The sequence below is a fragment of the Scyliorhinus torazame genome, chromosome 21 (genome assembly GCF_047496885.1).
Source record: "Scyliorhinus torazame isolate Kashiwa2021f chromosome 21, sScyTor2.1, whole genome shotgun sequence".
NCBI lineage: Eukaryota > Metazoa > Chordata > Chondrichthyes > Carcharhiniformes > Scyliorhinidae > Scyliorhinus > Scyliorhinus torazame.
The window spans coordinates 114,546,308-114,567,558 of record NC_092727.1 but is presented as its reverse complement, the minus strand read 5'-3'; the positions used below and the strand labels follow the sequence as shown (position 1 = coordinate 114,567,558).

The window sequence follows — 21,251 nt, the reverse complement described above, 5'->3', positions numbered from 1 at the left end:
CAGCCACATAGTACTGTATCCATGTAAAGATGGATGCATGGAGACTCCGTGAAGATAGACCAACTTTGTTAATATGTTTGCAAAACAGATTCTAGATTGTTAGGTTAGACTAGAGACACGTTGTGCCATTTATTATTTTCCCATGCCTGGAACCACGATTACAAAGTTTTGTAATAGAGTAAAACCTGCTGCATTAACTTTTTCCGAGTTCAATTTTCAATTGCAGTCCATGGAGTAACCTACATGGTCCATTTCAGGCTGCTAGTCTTCTGCTACCCAAATACAAGAACAAAGACCTCAAGTCAATACCCACAATCAAAAACAGCAACAAGCATCACATTCAGTTCATAGGGAGAATGGCCCAATTACAAGAGTGGTCCAAATACCAAACATGGGAAAACTGTGTGAAAGCCTTAACGCATAACCATTGTGAACATATCCATTATGTTAAAGCATTTTATTGCTTTAGATGTCATCATCTGCAGTACAGTGACATGATCAATCCCAAATATAAAAACTCTTACAGCAGCAACATATTTCAAAACAAATGTTAAAGCCTAATAAAATAACCAAGACTTATGTATATCTTCATATTTAGGTTATAAAAGCACTCAAATGTTACGTAGCCAAAACATGTGCAACTACAAACCACATTATGCCCTGGTAGAGAAATAAGCAACTTGGTCAATTTGGGTTGTTTGCACTTTTATACAGAAGTGCCTCCATCAAACCAATGAATATGGCAAGATTTTTTTTTAAACAACTTGGAAAATAGGAGGAGAAAATATACTGGATGCAATGCCAAATTCAGAGCAAGGTGGAAAATGATTCCCACAAGTTTCTCAAGGCTACATAAATTATAAAGCTATTCAAATCAAGGGCAAGCATGCCTTATTTGCCATGAACTTTCAAATTGGGAAACAGTAAAGATGGAAGACATTGAAAAAGATTTGGAAAATAATTTACTATGGTAATGGAAGTGAGCAGGGATTTTTTTTAAAAAATATATATTTTATAAAAGTTTTCAAACACAATGTTTCCTCCTTACAAATCAACAAAAACACGATAACTAATGGATAACATTGTTTAAATAAAGTAGTGAACTAACAAAGTAACCCAAAATAGTGCCCCCCCCCCACCCCTCCACCCCATCTAGAACAAAAACAATTCACCCCCCCCTCCCCCTCCTTCCCCTGCCCCTCCCCCCCCCCTTCTCTTTCTGGGCTGCTGCTGCTGGCTATCTATTTTCCCCCTAACGTTCCGCTAGATAGTCGAGGAACAATTACCACCGCCTGGAGAACCCCTGAGCCGATCCTCTCAGCGCAAACTTCATCCGTTCCAGTTTTATGAACCCTGCCATATTGTTTATCCAGGCCTCCACGCCAGGGGGTTTCTCTTCCTTCCACACGAGTAAAATCCTTCACCGGGCTACCAGGGATGCAAAGGCCACAATATCGGCCTCTTTCGCCTCCTGCACTCCCGGCTCATCCGCTACCCCAAATATAGCTAACCCCCAGCTTGGCGTGACCCGGACCTTCACCACCTTCGAGATCACTCTTGCCACTCCAGTACTCCTCCAATGCTTGACATGACCAAAACATATGTGTGTGGTTCGCCGGGCTTCCCCCGCACCTGTCCTCCACTCCGAAGAACCTGCTCAACCTAGCTCCCGTTATGTGTGCTCTATGCAGCACCTTAAATTGGATCAGGCTAAGCCTGGCACACGAGGAAGAGGAATTTACCCTACTTAGGGCATCAGCCCACAAACCCTCCTCAATCTCCTCCCCGAGCTCTTCTTCCCATTTTCCTTTCAGCTCTTCTACCAGCTCCTACCCCTCTTCTCTCATCTCCCGGTATATTTCGGACACTTTGCCCTCCCTGACCCACACCCCCAAAAGCACTCTATCCTGGATCCCCTGTGTCGGGAGCAGCGGAAATTCCCTCCCCTGTTGTCTCGTGAATGCCCTCATCTGCATATATCTAAAGATATTCCCCGGAGGCAGCTCATACTTTTCCTCTAGCGCTCCCAAGCTCGTAAACATCCCATCTATAAATAAGTCTCCCATTCTCCTAATTCCTGCCCGGTACCAGCTCTGGAACCCTCCGTCCAACCTTCCTGGGGCAAACCTATGGTTGTTCCTGATCGGGGACCACACCGAGGCTCCCAATACACCCTTCTGTCGCCTCCATTGCCCCCAGATACTTAATGTTGCCGCCACCACTGGGTTCGTGGTAAACCTTTTCGGGGAGAGCGGTAGCGGCGCCGTCACCAGCGCTTTTAAGCTCGTTCCTTTACAGGACGCCATCTCCAGCCTTTTCCACGCCGCCCCCTCTCCCTCTAACATCCACTTGTGGATCATTGCCACATTGGCGGCGAGTAATAGTCGCCCAAGTTAGACAACGCCAGTCCCCCTCTGTCCCTGCTACGTTGCAGGAACCCCCTCCTTACCCTCGGGGCCTTCCCTGCCCACACGATGCTCATGATGCTCCTATCTATTTTCTTGAAAAAGGCCATAGTGATCAATATGGGGAGACATTGAAACACAAATAGAAACCTCGGGAGGACCATCATCTTATCGCCTGCACTCTGCCCGCCAGTGACAGCGGCAGCATATCCCACCTTTTGAAATCCTCTTCCATTTACTCCACCAGCCGAATCAGATTGAGTTTGTGTAAGGTTCCCCAGCTCCTGGCTATCTGAATCCCCAGATATCGGAAGTTTCTTTCCACTCTTCTTAGCGGCAGGCCATCTATCCCTCTACTCTGGTCCCCAGGGTGTATTACGAGAAGCTCACTCTTTCCCATGTTAAGCCTATATCCCGAGAAATCTCCAAACTCCCTCAATATCTGCATAACCTCGGTCATCCCCCCCACTGGATCCACCACATACAGCAGTAGGTCATCTGCGTAGAGTGACACTCGGTGTTCCTCTCCCCCTCTAACCACCCCTCTCCATTTCCTGGAGTCTCTCAGCGCTATGGCCAGTGGTTCAATTGCCAGCGCGAGCAGTAATGGGGACAGAGGGCACTCCTGCCTTGTTCCCCTATGTAACCGAAAATACTCCGATCTTTGCCGATTTGTGACTACACTTGCCATTGGGGCCCCATAGAGGAGTTTAGCCCAGCTGACAAACCCCTCCCCGAACCCAAACCTCCTCAGCACCTCCCATAAATACTCCCACTCTACCCTATCAAATGCCTTCTCTGCATCCATTGCCGCCACTATCTCTGCCTCCCCCTCTGCTGGGGGCATCATTATCACCCCCAATAGCCGTCGCACGTTGACATTCAATTGTCTCCCCTTTACAAACCCTGTCTGATCTTCGTGCACCACCCCCGGGACAAAATCCTCTATCCTCATTGTCAGCACTTTTGCCAACAACTTGGCGTCCACATTCAGAAGCGAGATAGGCCTATAAGGCCCGCATTGCAGCGGATCTTTATCTCGCTTCAGGATTAGTGATATCATCGCCTCCGACATTGTCGGGGGTAGATTCCCCCCTTCTCTGGCCTCGTTAAAGGTTCTTACCAGCAGCAGGGCCAACAAGTCCACGTATTTCCTGTAAAATTCCACCGGGAACCAGTCAGGTCCCGGGGCCTTCCCTGCCTGCATGTTCCCCAGCCCTTTGGTCACCTCGTCCACCCCAATTGGCGCCCCCAGGCCTGCCACCTCCTGCTCCTCCACCCTCGGGAACCTTAGTTGGTCCAGAAACTGCTGCATCCCCTCTTTTCCCTCTAGGGGTTGGGACCTCTCACAAAAGGTCTTAAACACCTCATTTACCTTCCCTGTTCTCCGCACTGTAGTTCCCGTTTCATCCCTAACTCCCCTATTTCCCTCGCCGCTGTTCTCTTACGAAGCTGGTGGGCCAACAGGCGACTCGCCTTTTCCCCATATTCATATCTCATCCCCTGTGCCTTCCTCCACTGTGCCTCTGCCTTCCCTGTGGTCAGCAGGTCAAACTCCGTCTGGCGTCTTCGCCTCTCTCTATACAGTCCTTTGTCCGGGGGCCTCCGCATATCTTTTATCCACACTCAATGTCCCCCAGTAATCTCTCCCTCTCTTTGGCCTCTGTTTTCCCCTGGTGAGCCCTGATGGAGATCAACTCTCCCCTGACCACCGCCTTCAGCGCTTCCCATACTACCCCCACTCGGACCTCCCCATCATCAATTGGCCTCCAGGTACCTTTCGATACATCCCCGCACCCTTCCGCAGACTCCCTCATTCGCCAATAATCCCACATCCAGTCGCCAGAGTGGGCGCTGTTCCCTCTCCTCTCCTAGTCCCAGATCCACCCAATGCGGGGCATGGTCTGAAACAGCTATGGCCAAGTACTCCATTCCTTCCACCCTCGAAATCAGTGACCTTCCCAAAACGAAGAAATCTGTCCGGGAGTATACCTTATGGACATGGGAGAAAAAGGAGAACTCTTTGGCCAGCAGCCTAGCAAATCTCCACGGATCCACTCCCCCCATTTGGTCCATAAACCCCCTAAGCACCTTGGCCGCTGCCGGCCTTCTTCCGGTCCTGGATCTAGATCTATCTAACCCTGGGTCTAGCACGGTATTGAAGTCCGTCCCCCCCATTACCAGGTTTCCTACCTCCAAGTCCGGGATACGTCCCAGCATCCGCTTCGTAAATCCCGCATCATCCCAGTTCGGGGCATATACATTCACCAGCACGACCTCCATTCCCTGCAGTCTGCCACTCACCATCACATATCTGCCACCGTTGTCCGGTACAATGTTCCCAGCCTCGAACGACACCCATTTCCCCACCAATATGGCCACCCCTCTATTCTTTGCGTCCAGCCCTGAGTGGAACACCTGTCCCACCCATCCTTTCCTTAACCTAACCTGGTCCGCCACCTTCAGATACGTCTCTTGAAGCATGGCCACGTCGGCCTTCAGTCCTTTCAAGTGCGCGAACACTCGGGCCCTCTTAATCGGCCCATTTAGGCCTCTCGCGTTCCACGTGATCAGCCGGACTGGGGGGCTGCCCGCCCCCCTCCCCTGTCGACTAGCCATCACCCTTTCTGGGCCAGTCCCACGTCCAGGTCCCACGCACCCACCAGTCCCCCAGGCAGCGCATTCCCGCCCCGACCACCTCTTCTCTTACCAGCTCCATTTCGATCCCAGCAGCAGCAACCCAGTTATCCCCCCCTATGGAACCGTGCCACCCCCTATGGCACAGCTCCCCTTACAGCCCTGTTCCCATTCCCCATCCCCCGCCTATGTCTCTTTCCCCCCCCCCCACCGGCGCCCACATTTCTCAGTGTCCCCCCAGTCAAAGACCATCCCGATACAGTGATCCTCCCTTTCCCCAATTTACATTTTTATACATCAACATTGTCGTTTCCTCTCCAACATCAGTCCCTCAGTTCTGGTCCAGTTTCTCTTTTTGGATGAAGGTCCATGCTTCTTCCGAAGTTTCAAAATAGTAATGTCTATCATGGTACGTTACCCATAATCGCGCCGGCCGCAACATCCCGAACTTTACTTTCTTCTTATGCAGCACCTCCTTGGCTCGATTGAAACTCGCCCTCCTTCTCGCCACCTCCGCGCTCCAGTCCTGATACACTCGTATCACCGCATTCTCCCATCTGCTACTTCGTACCTTCTTGGCCCAGCTCAAAACAACCTCTCTGTCGTTGAAGCGGTGAAATCTCACGACCATCGCCTTTGGTGGTTCTCCAGCCTTTGGTCTCCTCGCAGGGACCCGGTGAGCCCCTTCCACTTCCAAGGGGCCCTCAGCTCCCATTAGCGAATGTAGCATCGTGCTCACATAAGCCCCGCCGTCAGCTCCTTCCACTCCCTCGGGGAGACCCAGGATCCAGAGGTTCTTTCTCCTTGATCTATTTTCCAGGACTTCAATTCTTTCGATGCACTTCTTATGTCGCGCCTCGCGCGTCTCCATTTTGACCGCTAGGCCCAGGATCTCGTCCTAGTTTTCAGTTACCTTCTGCTCCACCACACGGAGCTCTATCGCCTGGGCCTTTTGTGTCTCTTTGAGCACCTCGATTGCCAGTAATATCGGGGTCAGCACCTCTTTTTTTAAAACTCCTCCACACACCGTCTGAGAAATTTATCGTGGTCCGGTCCCCATGTCGCCTGGGCTCCCTCCGACACCATCTTGTTTCTTTCTTTCCTCTGCTGCTGCCCTCGAGGATCCTCCGTGATCTGGCCACCGCTGCCGATCTTTTTCTTGCACACTGGGGGAAGACTCCTTGGTTCTTCATCCCACACCGGGTTTTGTCGCGAAAATTTCCCGTTGGGGCTCTCAAAAAGAGCTAGAAAGTCCGTCAGAGCTGGAGCTGCCGAAACGTGCGGCTTAGCTGAGCATCGCCGCAACCGGAAGTCAGAAGTGAGCAGGGATGTGGCAAGTTATATTTGACTGGTAAGTGTTAAGTATTGCATAACTGAATTACCTGAAGACCCAGAAAGGGTGTTTGCAATGAAAAGACAACCAACATTCATGCCCATCAATGCAATTAAATAATTAAATGTTATTGGGATGCTGACATGTATAGTCTGAACAAAGTCTACAGAAGTTAAACTACATTGTACAATTCACTAGTGAATGCACGCTTCCAGGTACTATTTGCAGTTTGGTTCACAAGAAAAAATTAAAGATTTAACTACACAGTCCAGAAAGAAGGCATGATGTGAAGATGCCGGCGTTGGACTGGGGTGAGCACAGTAAGAAGTCTTACAATACCAGGTTATTAAGTCCAACAGGTTTGTTTCGAATCACTAGCTTTCGGAGCACTGCTCCTTCCGCAGGTGAAAGAAGGCAGTTGTCAAATTCACTGATTCCAAGTATAGAAAATATTCAGAGAACAGATAAAGGAAAATTTTTTTTTTTTCAAGATATGCCAGAAAAGTGCCAAAGGGCACAAACAATAAAAATGTAATTGGGCAGCACAGTGGCGCAGCGTTCATGACACCGAGGATCCGGGTTCGACCCGATCACTGTGTGGAGTTTGCACATTCTCCCAGTGTCTGCGTTGGTCTCACCCCCACAATCCAAAACGATGTACAGGGTAGGTGGATTGGCCACACTAAATTTGCCCCTTAATTGGAACAAAATAATTGGGTATTCTAATTTTTTTTTTAAAACAATGTAAAAGTAATACAAAACCAAATTTTACAGATGCTGGAAATTGGAAATGCCGGAATTACTCAGCAGGTCAGGCAGCATCTGTGGAGAGAAACTGAATTAACCTTTCGGGTCAGTAATGACCTTCATCAGAACAGTGATGAATTAGCTGTGATTTTTCACATGTTCAGAGATCAAACAGAAAATAAACAAAACTGTGTTTTAGCTCCTGGTTATACCATGTGCCCTCACACCACTTTCTTCATCAGACCATGGTTTAAGCACTGACAAAGGGTTTGGAAAGTGCCGTCTGTTAGCCTTTGCCTGCCGTTGAGTAAAGAGCCAAGAGTTCTGCTCCTTTTCCCAAACACCTTTATTTTTCCTTGAACACACTCTGTACCAAAACTCTATCACCACATCACATGCCTCAAAGGCCGCCTGCAGCCTCTTTATAAATCAGTGTCAATTATTGGATACTTAACATCAATGAGACATCTAATTGGAATTTTTCTTAACCCATTCCATAACACCATCAGGTTCCATAGACAGCACCTTCCAAACCCATGACCACTACCATCTCGAGGGACAAGAGCAGCAGATACCTGGGAATCCCACCACCTGGACATCCCCCTCCAAGTCACTCACCACCCTGACATGAAAACATATCACCGTTGCTTGGGCAAAATCCTGGAACTCCCTCCCTAATAGCACTGTGGGTGCACCTACATCACAGGGACTGCAGCTGTTCAAGAAGGCATCTCACCACCACCTGAAGGGCAACTAGGGATGGGCAATAAATGCTGGCCTAAATCAGCAACGCCCACAACCCGCAAATAATTTTTTTTTTTAAGTAATAATCAGCAAGTGGAAGTGAACAAAATGGTGTAAATTTACAGTATTTAAGACTCATATCTTGGAAGAAAGTGTTTTACTTGACACAGCATTCACCCACCCTATGGAAACTGATCCCAAAGCTTATTTCCGAGGCTTACTGCATCAAAACAGAGAGCTTTTGTGTGCGAATAAAACTGTTTTTTGACCCTACAAGTATCCTAAAAAGAGAAAAGCCAACACTGTGACACATTTTGCTTCATTTTCTAGCTGTTGATTATATTAGGATTAAGCTACTCAAGGGTTTATGGTAAAGCTTTCAACACTTGCCCATATTTTGCTGCAATTTCTCCTGTTAGTCCAGGAGAGAGTGGGCAGACATTTCACCTTCTGTCGGGGTGTGAAAAGGTGGTATCAAATCAGCCAGCTGGTACATACCTCGCCTCATCTTTGTTTCCGCTGATATCAATTTTAAATTTCAAATTAAGCATTTTGTAAAAATAGGCAAGGCAACAAAATTTGCTTCTCTCAAACTTAACGTGAAACCATATGTTCCTACAGTTTCTGTGCAGAAAAGTTTTTGAGATGGGAAAAAAAATTATTAATTTCTGTTGCTTCTGGATTTCAAACAAACTATTAAATAACCAAAAATCAGCAGAATATTCAGAAAAGAAATGTTCTCCTTCTGCAGTCAAGACAGTCTGATCAGTTTGTCTGTCATCTTTCTATGTGTGTGGGTTTGGGGCAAAAGGGAAAACCCACGTATCAACCTCAGCAAAAGAGGATTCAAATCCCAACCTCCTATACCATCCTGCAACAGTCAACAAAATATCCATGATTCAAGGGTGAAGGAGCAAGTAATTTTGTTTCTAAAAAAGACATTTAGCAATTTGGGCAACACAACGTTAGTTATTGAGTAACTGTCAGTATTTCTTAATTATCTGACCTCCTTTTGAAGTTAAGAAACTTTTTTTTTTAAATCTCTGAAAGTTATCAGCAGCAAGCTTTCATGGGGAATGTAGGAAAAAAAGAGAGAAACCATCTTTGACCACATCCTCACCCAATATCCATACATGCGCATTTTCTACCAGGAGTCATGAGAGTTCAAAGAGGAGCAGAAATCCTGGTTGACGTTTTCTTGTCCATAGCCAAGAGAGTCTTTGATATCAATTGCATACTGCAATAATTCTCCAGCTGAGAGCAGTGAAGAGCACAGTCCAGAGTTTGGACTGGCGCTTCTTGATCTTTTTGGCTCAGCAGCACATTACATATCACACTCACCAGTTGAGATTTTTGGTGAACCAATTTTCAATGAAGACATTGTTCGCAAGCCACTAAGTCAAATATTTCATGATTTCTCAACACTTGATTGAAAAGTGATCCCATGTGGATTAGCAGAATGTGAATTTTTTAAAAATTTACTTCAGTAATTATTCAAGTCTGACTTCCTTTTCCAATCTGCAAAACTAACCACCAATTAAATTTTGATAGGCTAAAGTTGTAATGCATGGAAAAAGCTAACATACATACCATGCAGACTTATATTACAAGTGGTTCACTTGTTAAAGCAAAAGCGTCAGTTTGAGTTTCAGAACCTATACTATGTTGGTGTCAGTTTGCAACAAATACTTCTTCAGTGCTTCTAAAATACAGAAATGCCTCAAATGCTTTGGACTGAAAAATACACTAAAAATAGAAGAGAAATTGGGAACAGTAAAATCTCAAGAAGGAAGCCAAAAGACTGGTCGAGAATATGAGATTGAGTGTTTTTGAAAACTGAGGGAGGTGGTATGAAAAAGGAATTTGAGAAGTTGTTCGAGGGAGTACAAACATGAAGACTGATGGTACAGCAGTGAAAGGTACCTTATTAGTACAGATTTGTTGTTCTACAAAGGCAATATTTAGCTGCTTCATCACTACCTTCCCGCCCACAAGGTCAGAAGTGGGATGCTTGCTGATGATTGCAGTATTCAGTGCCATTTGCAACTCGGATGAAGATACAGTCCCACTCATATGCAGCAACATCCAGGCTTGGGCTAATAAGTAGCAAGTAACATTCGTTATATACAAGTGCTAGGCAATGACCACCCCCAACAAGGGAGAATCCAATGAACTCTCCCATGAAGTTCAACAACATCAGTATCACTGAAACTCCAACAACATACTGGGAGTTACCACTGACCAGAAACTGAACTGGACCAGCCACTTAAATACTGTGACTATAAGAGCAGGTTTGAAGCTGTGAATTCTGTGCAAGTGGCTCACCTTCCAACTCCCCAAAGCCTGCCCACCATCTACAAGGTACAAAGACACAAAGTCAGGAGTGGGTGGAATACTCTCCACTAGCCTGGATGAGTGTGGCTCCAACAACACTTGAGCATCGCAGCACCATTCAGGACCCCCCATCCCACCCCAACAAAATCAAGCCACACAGCATCCTTGGAACTAGGTCAAGATCCTGGAACCCGCTTCTTAACAGTACTGTGTGTACACCTACATCACAGACTCCAGAGGTTCAAGGAGGCAGCTCGCCACCACCTTCCCAAGGGAAATTGGGGATGAACAACACTCATCTCATGAAACAATAAAAATGCTGGGAGATATAGCTGAACACAATTACTGACACAGGGTACAGTTACTGCCAGATTGTTTTGTTAGACCTGGAACGCATGACAAACAATTATAATAATAATCTGTATTGGCACAAGTAGGCGAACATTAACACTGCAATGAAGTTACTGTGAAAAGCCCCTAGTCACCATATTCTGGCACATGTTCGGGTACACAGAGGGCAAATTCAGAATATCCAATTCACCGAACATCACGTCTTTCGGGACTTGTGGGAGGAAACCGGAGCACCCGGAAGAAACCCACGCAGACACAAGGAGAAGGTGCAGACTCCACACAGACAGTGACCCAAGCCGGGAATCGAACCAAGGACCCTGGAGCTGTGAAGCAACAAGTGTTACCCACTGTGCTACCATGCCAAGCACCTTGTATCTTTTAGAAATATTTTTATTAAACTTTTCAATTTTATGCATAACAGCAAATAATAACCCTCTTCCCTTCCGTCCAACAGACCCACACTCCCTCATGAACCAAAAGAGCCCCCCCCCTCCCCAAACAACTAATGGTGGGCAGCTCTTTAAAGTACAGAATAAACAGCTGCTATCTCTGATAGAACCTGGGGGGGGGGGGGGGGGAGCAAATATGGCCCCTAAGGGACAGGGCTTCAGTTAAATTTGTAGAATCGCCAACATGGTACATGGTAGCACAGTGGACACTGTTGCTTCACAACGTCAGGGACCCGGGTTCGATTCCTGGTTTGGGTCACTGTCTGTGCAGAGTCTGTATGTTCTCCCCGTGTCTGCGTGGGTTTCCTCTGGGTGCTTTGGTTTCCTCTCACAAGTCCCGAAAGACGTGCTTGTTGGTTGATTTGGACATTCTGAATTCTCTCTCAGTGTATCCGAAGAGGCGCCTAGTGTGGTGACTAGGGGGTTTTCACATTAGCTTCATTGCAGTGTTAATGTAAGCCTACTTGTGACACTAATAAAGATCATTAAAGAACCCTGCAAGCTTAGGACACAACCAGGACATGTGCACATAAATCGGGCCCCTCCCATAACGCTCACACTCATCCTTCACTCCTGCAAACAACCTGTTCATCCTAGATTTTGTCAAATGAGCTCTATGCACGACCTACAACAGTAACAATCCTAATCTGCACATAAAGTAATTTCCATTCACCCTCCGCAGGGCCTCATACCACACCCCATCCACCAATTCCAACCCCAGCTCCTCCTCCCACTTAGCCTTAAACCTCTCCACCGGCAAGGAGCCCTCTGACATAATCCCCGAAGTACTCCCCTTCTCCACCCATGTCAGCGACAGAATCCTCTCCAACTACGAGGACAGTTGCACCATAGGGAATGTCAGAAAGATCTTCATCGCAACAGTCCAAATCTGTAGATACCCAAATGTATCCCCCTGCGAAAGGCCAAATTTCTCCGACAACTCCTCCAGGCTCTTAAATCGCCCCATCAAAAACAAATCCCTCCTTCCACCCCCTTCTCCTCCCATAAATAAAATCAATCTCGCCACTCCCCCAAAGAAGGATTTTGGCAGGAAAAACAGTGAACACTGGAACAGAAACGGTAGTAAAACTTTCATCTTCACCGACTGAATTCTGCCCACCAAAAACAGAGGGAGACTGTCCCACCTCTGCAAGCCAGCCTTGACCCAACTCGCCGAGCTCGTACAATTCAACTTACGAATCCAGGCTCAATCCTTAGCTACATGCACATCCAAGTACCCAAGATGAGAGCCCACTAAACAGAACACTAACAACCCCAGATTAACTCCCCTCCCCGGTGACCAGAAAACACTCATTTTTCTCCAGAGTTCTCCCAGTTCAATTTATACCCTGAAAAAGTCCCAAAATGCTTCAGCAGTGTCATGACACCACCCAATGTGGAAATTGGATCCGTCACATACAAAAGATGATCAGCGTACACAGACACACTGCGTTCCACACACACCCCCTCCCCACACCTTCTCCCCCTCCACCGACACTAGCCTAATGTGTCTATATAACAACCAAACCCACGAAACAAATTCAGGCCCTATCCCAAACTGTTCCAACACTGCAAACAAATATCCCTATTCTACCCTATCAAAAGCCTTCTCGGCATCCAATGTCACAATAACCTCCTGCTCCCTCCCTTCCGCCAGGGACAATACCACATTTAAAAGCCACCTCACATTAGACGGCAAACGGCGACCCTTCACAAATCCCGTCTGATCCTCCCCAATAACCTGAGGGTAACACTCCTCCAACCTCAACCCTAGAACCTTGGCATCCACTTTCAATAAGGAAGTCGGGTGGTATTATCCACACTCTACCAGATCCTTATCCTACTTTAACAAGAGCGAAATGGACGCTTATAAAATTCCACCCAGAACCTGACCGGTCCCAGCGCCTCACCAGTCTGCATTTGTCCAATAGATGTCCCGGCCTCCTCCACTCCCAACAGCAGCTCCAACCCTTCCCAATCCTCCACCTAACGACACTTCAACCCCTCCAGAAACTCCACCATATCCAAGTCCTTCCCAGGCGGCTCCGACCCATATAGATTCTTGTAGAAAGTCTCAAACGTCCCATTAACTTTGTCCGGTACAGACACAAGACCACCAGAATCCAGAATCAAAACATCGCTCAGGGGGGCCGCCTTCCGCCTCAACTGAGCCACCAGGAGATGACTGACTTTCTCCCCATATGCATGCATTATTCCCCCTCGAACGCTGCAACTGCCGCACAGTCTTATCAGTAGATAATAGATCAAACTGCACCTGTAGCTTCTTTCTACTCCCCAGGAGCTCTGGAGTCAGGTCACTCGAGGACCTACCATATACCTCTAGAATCTCATCCAGCAACCATTGGCACTTCTCCCTCGCCTCCCTATCCACCTGCACATTATACGAGATTATCTCCCCTCTCACCACCACCTTCAGGATCTCCCACAGTACTGAGGACAACACCTCCCCATTTTTATTGAATGCCACATAGTCGTCAATAACCCTAGCCTTCTTCAGATGATTCCAAATTGGCCAACACCCCATGTCCAAACTCCTCGCCGGTTGCTAAACCGGCTACATCTCCAAAATCCCATCTACCAGGTGCGGAGCATGATCAGAAATGACTATCGTTGGATATTCCACATTCCTCACCCCTGGCAGCAGAGACCTCACCACCACGAAAAAGTCAATACGCAAAAACTTGTTATGTATCGGAGAGAAAAAGGAGAATTCCCTGCCCCCCGGGTGCAAAAACTGCTACAGATCCGCTCCTCCATCTCCTTCACAAATACCGCCAGTAACATCATTACTCCCGAATGAGCCAACAACTTTGGCTTCAACCGATCCAATTTGGGATTCAGACGCAATTCAAATCTCGCCCCAAAATGAACTGGTGCTTGTACCTGACTAGTATGGCAGCCAACATCCTCTTCATAAACGCCACATCATCCCAATTTGGAGCATGCACATTCGCTAAAGCCAGCGACATAGCTTCCAACGTTCCCCTATCTATGACATACTGACTATCCTGGCCCACTATCACCTTCCCCATCTGAAACTGAACTCTTATTAATTAGTATCGCCACCCCCCAGGCCCTGCTATTAAAGCTCGAGTGGAACGGCTGACTTACCCAACGCTCGCGTAGCCTAATCTGGTCCCTCACCCACAAGTGGGTCTCCTGCAAAGCACCACATCGGCATTCAAACTCTTCAAATGAGAAAACTCTTGCACGCTTCACCAGGCCCCCCCCAAACCCTACAAATTCAACATATCCAATTGAATTGGAGGTCTCTCAGCCTCCTCCACCTCATCAGCCATTTCCACCACGAAGCAATTGTATCATAATTATTGCTGTTAATTGATAATACAAAATATACACAAGGAAATATTTATCTTTTGAAATCCAAGCTGTCTATTCATTATTATTAATTTATTTTCCAGACAATCTTTCACTCTCTCCTTCAGTGGGGATTCCAATATTTTTCCTACTACCAAATGTAGGCCAACTAGTTCTGTTCCCCTTCTTAAATGTAGAATTAAGCTGGTTATGCACCAGTTATCTAGCATCACAAATTTTTCGAAAAAAATTATTGATTATGCATCGTAATGCCTCTGCTGTCTCTTCCCCAAATCCTTTTTAAATGTGTGGACGCAATACATCTGGACCAGAGGTTTTACCCTCTGTGTTTGATTAGTTTATTCAATACATCCCCTTTTTATTTTTCTAAAAATATTTTTATCCTCTTTTTTCACATTTTCTCCCAAATTTACACCCAACAATAAACAATAATCAGTAACAAATGTAATGCCAATCCCCATGTCAATAACAACGATCCCATCCTCCCCCCAAACCAAACATTAGCCTGAATGTTAACATAAACAAATGACAAAATGGAATCAGAAATCACCCACAGTCACCGTTAACACATACAGTTTCTCTTCCCTCCCCTTAATGTTCGATGTGATCCAATTCTCGAAAGTGCATAACGAATAACGTCCATGAATTGTAGAACCCCTCCATCCTTCCCCTCAGTTCAAATTTGATCTTTTCAAATGTCAAGAATTCCAGCAGGTCCCCCCGCCACGCCAGGGCACAGGGTGGAGAGGTTGATCTCCACCCTAAGAGGATCCACCTTCGGGCGATCAACAAGGCGAAGGCTACAACATATGCCTTCGCGCCGGTTTCCAACCCCAGCTGGTCCGACACCCCAAATATGGCCTCCCGAGGGCCCAGGTCCAGTTTCACGTGCACCACTTTTGAGATTACCCTAAAAACCTCCTTCCAGTAATCCTCCAACTTTGGACAGGGCAGCACAGTAACACAGTGGTTAGCACAGTTACTTCACAGCTCCAGGGTCCCAGGTTCGATTCCCGGCTTGGGTCACTGTCTGTGTGGAGTTTGCACGTTCTCCCTGTGTCTGCGTGGGTTTCCTCCGGGTGCTCCGGTTTCCTCCCACACTCCAAAGATGTGCAGGTTAGGTGGATTAGCTATGCTAAATTGCTCTTAGTGTCCAAAAAGGTTAGCTGGGGTTAAGGGGATAGGGTGGAGGTGTGGAGATAGGGTGGAGGTATGGGCTTAGGTAGGGTGCTCTTTCCAAGGGCCAGTGCAGACTTGATGAGCCGAATGGCTTCGTTCTGCACTGTAAATGATATGAAAACATATGAACATGGTTTGCGCCCCGCCCGCAACGTTCACATACATCTTCTACCCCCTCAAAGAGCTGGCTCATCCTCGCCCTTTTAAGGTGTGCTCTATACACCACCTTCAGCTGTATCAGCCCCAACCTCACACACGAGGTGGAAGCGTTCACCCTCCGGAACCTCACCTCACACCAGAACCGCCCCCCAACCCACCCCTCCATACCCTCTCCCAACTCTTACTCCCACTTTGCCTTGGTCCCTTCTAGCGGCGCCTTCTCCTCCTCCAAAATAGCCCTGAAACCGCCGATACTACCCCCTTCTCCAGTCCACCTGTCATCAGCACCACCTCCAGCAATGAGGAAGCCGGCTCTACTGGGAAGCTCTATATCTCCTTTCTGGCAAAGTCTCGAACCTGCATGCATCTAAATATTCCCTTTTTATTTTAAATGCATTTATCTTATTAGTCATTGCATCATTGAATGTCATGTCTATCTCTTCTATCGTGCTAATAAGTACCCAAGTGAAATAATTATTTAATACTTCTGTTAGCTCTCTATCATTATCTAGGGTATTATCCTGCCAATCCCGTAATTCCTATCCCAAACACCACTTTTTTATTTATGTGCTGAGAGATATTTTACTATTTTGTAATATGTTCCTTGAAAGTTTGATTTCATAGTTCCTCTTTGCCTTCCTAATGTTTTGACTTCTCTCCTAACCTCTTCATATTCTCTCTTATCATGCACTCCTCGGCCATCTATGTACTTATTGTTTGCCTCTTTACTCAGCCTCAGTTTTTCCCTTTGACTTTGGAGTCCCACTATCATTTAATTTGTCCTTTCTTTTAAATAGAATATATTTTTCCTGGACTCTGTTAAACACCGTTTTAAACATTTCCCATTGTTGTTTTACATTGTTATTGTTTGCCAATATTGTTGTCCTTTTGTTTTCCCCAAATTCTATTTTCAGCCCCTCAAAAATCAACTTTTCCCCAATCTATTAACTTGGTTTCCGTCATATTTATGTCCTTCTCTATCATCTCAAAGTACACTATATTATGTTCACTAATGCCTGGATGTTCCCCTACTTTTATTTTTCTTTTCTATTCTGGTTCAGTCCCCATTACTAGATCCCATAGCCCCAATCTTCCCTTGTTGGGGCTCTTTAAACATTGGTATCTATTTCCATACCTTTTCTGTCCAATTTGTATTGGGGCAGTTAAAACCCTCATGATTATTATTCAATGTTTCGTACTCAGTTCCCTCATTTGGCTGCATGTTTTTTCCTCCACCTCCCTCTACAATTAGATGGTTTATAGAATAAAACTACACCTATTAATGATTGATCCTTTATCTTTATCCATATGGAATCTATTTTTGTCTTGCTAATAGCTGCATCCCTTTTTTCTACTATTGTTATGTTATCCATAGAAATTACAGCTACTTCACCTCTGCTTTTCGCCCTCACCATCTCTTCTAAATACGTTATACAATGAAATGGTTAACTAGCAGTCCTGATTTTTCAGTAGCTATGTTTCCGTAATCGCTACTAGTGCTGGTTCCTCCCAACACATGATTAACTCCAGCTCCTCTGTTTTATTATATCCGTGCCTTGTGGTATAGACATTTTACTTCATTTTTAAACAATACCCTCTCACCTTATGTTTAACCATCTTTTAGATTGCTATTCTCTATTTATTCCCTTGCCAATGATCTTTCTTACTGTATTCTTTCCTACACTCTGCTTCCCTAATTGGTTTACATTTAGGCTGTCTATATTTCTTGAAGCTATCTCCCCGTCCCTCCCCACCTTCCTAGTTTAAAGCCTTTGCCACCTCCCTATTTACCCTTTCCATTAGGACCCAGGTCCCTTTCTGTTCCATCGGTACAACTCTTTTGTGTCCTAGAAAAAGCTTCACTTCATAAAATAAAAACGGCCATGGACAACAAAAGACGTCAGGGACAGCATAAAACTCAAAGAAAGGGCTTACTAACATGCAAAACACAGTACAGATCCAGACAAATGGGATAGATACAAAGACCAGCAAAGGGTCACAAAACGGCTTACCAGAGCTCCTAAATGGGAATATGAAAGGAAACGTGCAAGGGACATGAAAATCAATACGAAGAAATGTGCTAGTTATATAAAAAGAAAGTGGGTGGTCAAGAGCAATGTAGGCCCCTTAAAAGCTGAAAATGGAGACTTTATCATTGATAATGGGAAAATGGCAGACGTGTTGAACAATTACTTTGCCTCGGTATTTACAGTTGGGAAGGAGGATAACTTGCCGGAAGTCCCGGAAAAAAAGCAATAGTCGATAAAGGACAGGGACTTAATACAATTTTTAAAAATAAATTTAGAATACCCAATTTTCTTTTCCCAATGGGCAATTTAGTGTGGCCAATTCACCTCCCCTGTACATCTTTTTTGAGTTGTTGGGGTAAGACCCAAAGAGACACAGTGATAATGTGCAAATTCCACACGGTCAGTGACCCGAGGCTAGGATCGAGCCAGGGTCCTCGCGCCATGAGGCAGCAGTGCTAACCACTGCACCACCATGCTGCCCTAGGGGCTTAATACAATTAACATAAGTACAGCATCATTAACTAGGAAATTAATAGAACTAAAGAGAAACAAACCCCCAGGACCTGAGTTTCCATCAAGGGTGTTAAAGGAAGTAGGGGAGCACATTGTAAATGCCTTAAATACAATCTTTCAGAGTTCCCTCGAATCAGGAGTAGTGCCTCTGGATTGGAAAATTGCACTTGTCAGTCCACTTTTTAAGAAGGGTGAAGGGGGGAAACCAATAAATTACAGACCAGTTAACCTAGCCTAACAACTTTGGTGGGTAAATTCATTGAATTTGAAGAGGTGGTTACGGTAGTGGACAGGGAAATGTCTGTGTTTGTGATTTATATGGACTTCCAGAAGCATTTAATCCCACACAAGAGACCGTTACTTTAGGTGGAAGCCCACAGAGTTGAGGGCAAATTATTCATATAGTTGAGTGGCAGGTAACAGAGTGGGTATAATGTAATCTAATTGGCAGGGATCTGTGATGGGGCCTCAATTATTCACATTGTTCATTAATGATTTGAATGACGGCATAGAAAGTCATATATCCAAATTTGCTGATTATACAAAATTTGGCGGCATTGTGGGAAGTCTAGAATAGACAATAGCATAAAATTGCAAAGCGATATTGATAGACTCAGTGAATGAGTAAAATTGTAGCAGATGGAATGTGAGGTTATCCATTTTGGATCAGAGAGAGCAGGGTACTTTCTAAATTGGAAGAGGTTAAGTACAGTGGATGTCCAAAAAGACTTGGGGGGTTCATGTGCATAGACCTTTAAAATATCACGAACAGGTGCAGAAAATAATAAAAAAAGGCTAATGGAATGCTAGCCTTTATATCTAGAGGATTGGAGTAGATTATGCTGCCGCTATACAAAACCCTGGTTAGACCCCACTTGGGGTACTGACAGCAGTTCTGGGCACGATACATTGGCCTTGGAAGGAGTGCAACATAGGTTTACGTACGATACCCGGACTACAGAGGTTAAGTTACAAGGAGAGAATAGACAAATTAGGCCTGTTTTCGTCCCCCAACTCCACTTGATCCGAGAACAAGAAGAAAGAAAAAAAAAATTTGAAGTAAGCCCGTCATGGGAGTTTCTGTATGACAGGAAGCACAAAACGTGTCTGCCCGAAATCTCATTCCCTGCGCACAAGTGTGGTGACAGGGGCAGCCCTTCCCCTTTACCCTGGCGAGGCCAGTGGACCTCTGGAAAGTTTGGGGGGGGGGGGGGGGCTGTCACCCAAACCCACCTTTCACCACATGAATTGAGAATTACAACTTCTTCCCCTCGCAACCGGGGGAGGGGTGGAGCAGAAACTTCAGCCTCAACAACAGGCAGAGAGCAGTGCACAGCACAGACACACACACACACACAACAGGCAGGGAAGCCAGTGACTAAACTCTTCGCCCGCGCGGGGGGGGGGGGGGGGGGGGGGGGGGCGAGACAAAAACCTGACAGACGCAATATTCGCGCAGAGTCAAAACTTTACCAGTTGAAAAACAGAAGCCGCCACTTTAAAAAAAAAATCTCTCCCCCCTCTCCTCCTCCTCTCAACGAAACAAAAAGACGTTTTAAAAAAAACCCAAATACGCTCAGTGGAGGAGAAGGCAGAAGCCCAGGCTTGAACCGAGCTGACATGGGGGGGGGGGGGGGGGGGAGGTTAGCGAAAGAGAGAAAAAAAGTTCCACAATCGATCTCCAAAAGGCCAATTTTAACTTCTCAAAAAAGAAACGGCTGGCTGCCGAAGTGAAAGCCCGCGAGCCGTGCGCAGAAATAACGGGCTGGGGCTGTTTGACCGCGGGGGGGGGGGGGGGCTTCGGAAAAACCGGCAGCTTCCTTTTTATTTTACCTCAAAGACAAGACGCCCGGGGGGGGGGGCTGGTCTGAAAGCGCCCCCCCCGCGCCGGGGGATCCAAGTGCGATTTTCACTGGCCAACAGGCTCGAGTCGCCTCTTACCTGCAGCTTGTTGTTTTTCCCGTTAAACTGTCCGTTTGGTCGCTGCCCTTCCTCAGTTGCTGCTGTTTTATTAATTCGTCCTCCCCTCCCCGGTCTTTTTTTTTCTCTCTCCCCCCCCCCTCGCCAGTTCTCAGTGTTTTATTATCTCTCCGCTCCTCTCGCGTTCTCTCTCTCTCGAGCCCTCGGCCCGCTCGCGCTGACGCACAGCGGCCGCCTCCCTGCCACTTCCGCCTCTCCCCTTTCCAGCGCGGCGGCTATTGACACACGCTCCCTCCGGCTCAGGGAGCGTCCGCAAACCGCTCAGAGACAGAGAGAGGGCGAGGGAAACTAAAAAAGGACAACAACAACCTGCAAGGCCAATAAGGGAGAGGGAAAAAGAATGGGGCATTGGATTGGATTGGTTTATAAATAATCCTTATTGTCACGAGTAGGCTTACAATAACACTGCCATGAAGTTACTGTGAAAAGCCCCTTGTTGCCACATTCCTGTTTGGGTACAAGGAGGGAGAATTCTGAATTCTCAGCTGGTACAGGAATTGAACCTGTGCTGCTGGCCTTGTTCTGCATCACAAACCAGCTGTCGAGCCCACTGAGCTAAACCAGCCCCTTGCCACACATTATTGTCACGCGTACTGAGGTACAGTGAAAAGTATTGTTCTGCATACAGTCCAGACAGATCATTCTGTACACGAAAATAAAATTTTCGTGCACCGGGCGGCAGGGTGGCACAGTGGTTAGTTGGCACTGCTGTCTTACAGCACCAGGGACCCGGGTTCAATTCCGGCCTTGGGTCACTGTCTGTGTGGAGTTTGTACGTTCTCCCCATGTCTGCGTGGGTTTCCTCCGGGTGCTTCGGTTTCCACCCACAATCCAATGATGTAAGGAGTAGGTGGATTGGCCATGCTAAATTGCCCCTTAGTGTCCAGGGATGTGAAGGTTAGGTTGGGGGGCTGCAGGGATAGGGTGGGATATGTTTTGCTGCAGACTCGATGGGCCAAATGGCCTCCTTCTACACAGTGGGGATTCTATTCTATTCTAAAATACATAAGGCAAACAAAATACACAGTGT

General features: G+C 46.5%; 1 protein-coding gene across 4 annotated transcripts in view; it reads right to left on the bottom strand.

The window, feature by feature from the left end:
• LOC140398533 (signal transducer and activator of transcription 5B-like) overlaps positions 1 to 20,307 on the bottom strand; it is a 190,263-nt gene extending 169,956 nt beyond the window's left edge. For 2 of the 4 annotated variants that reach the window (XM_072487310.1, XM_072487312.1), the window contains exon 1: positions 20,183 to 20,307. The gene's annotated coding sequence lies outside the window, so the exon portion shown is untranslated. The remainder of the gene's footprint in view (positions 1 to 20,182) is intronic. The other 2 variants (XM_072487309.1, XM_072487311.1) reach the window with 1 other exon arrangement.
• Positions 20,308 to 21,251: the final 944 nt, after the last annotated feature.